The following is a 1,169-nucleotide window of genomic DNA, read 5'->3' as shown; positions in this document are numbered from 1 at the left end:
GAGTGACTGGATGATTGGTGTGTGATAGAGTCAGAATGGCAGTCAAGGGGAACCCCTTTACCCTTTATGCCCAACTCTGTTTCCCATTCTAGTCATCATGTACCAAGAAGAAAACAGAAAAAAACTTTTATTATCATTATTATTATTGCAGTTGGTTTTATTATTTTATTAGGCGATCTTACAGATATAGCAATCCATTGTTCTATTAGATCAAGCCTAGTTGTACAATTACTGCCATCATCATTTTCAAAGCATTTTTTTCATCTTGAACTCTTTGATATCAACTCCCCTTTATCCCCTCCTGGCCCCCTCCATCAAGCCTTAATATATATTATTAATATTGCCATATTTTACACCATCCAATGTATCCATTCACCTACAATCATTACAATCATTACTCTTATTAGTGTTTCCGAGTGGTTTATCTATCTTGGATTTCATGCATTGTTGAAGGCCATTAAGACTCACCCTTGAAACGGCTGAGAAGATATCAACCCAGGTGTCAGTATCTGCTGTTTGCCTCTGCGGTTTGACATTGAGACTAAGAAAAAGAACAAAGATGTATGCAAGTTCTGGGAAAACAGAATGCTTAATTTTTATCAAAGACTCCTTGACTTGGCAGAATATAGACTTGCTGATATATTGTGATAATAGACTAATTGTAACCCCAGGTTGTTTCTGCGTGTATAAAAGGAAGATGTAGAATAAACTCCGGGCTTCAGTATTCACTGTTGCCCTCCCAGTACTTTCTGTCTCTCTTTTTTTCCTTAATCCTCACTCCCCCTTTCAGGACCGTTTGACTCATCGGCAGGCTCTGACAATGTATCAAAAGGTCTTAATTGTACAAATGTACACATGCAGGTCTTGGAAGATTAGGGAGGTAAAACTAAGGGCATAATAGTGAGGCAAGGAAAGATTAAAAAAACTAGACGATAGTTATGTTTTAATCAGTGCTATACTGCACCCTGGATACTCTCTTTCCCCAAAAATAAGACAGTGTCTTATATTAATTTTGCTCCCAAAGATGTGCTGGGTCTTATTTTCAGGGTATGTTTTATTTTTCCATGAAGACGAATACAGTACACATTTATTGTTTATTGTTTTATTAAAAGAGACCTCACACTTCCTGTCTGCTCCGGCTGTGCTGCAGTCAACAGTGAGCTGCGCGG

This window comes from Echinops telfairi, unplaced genomic scaffold (assembly GCF_000313985.2).
Source record: "Echinops telfairi isolate 266 unplaced genomic scaffold, ASM31398v2 ScPeMD7_7476;HRSCAF=8514, whole genome shotgun sequence".
Classification (NCBI taxonomy): domain Eukaryota; kingdom Metazoa; phylum Chordata; class Mammalia; order Afrosoricida; family Tenrecidae; genus Echinops; species Echinops telfairi.
Note: the sequence above shows the minus strand (reverse complement) of the source record.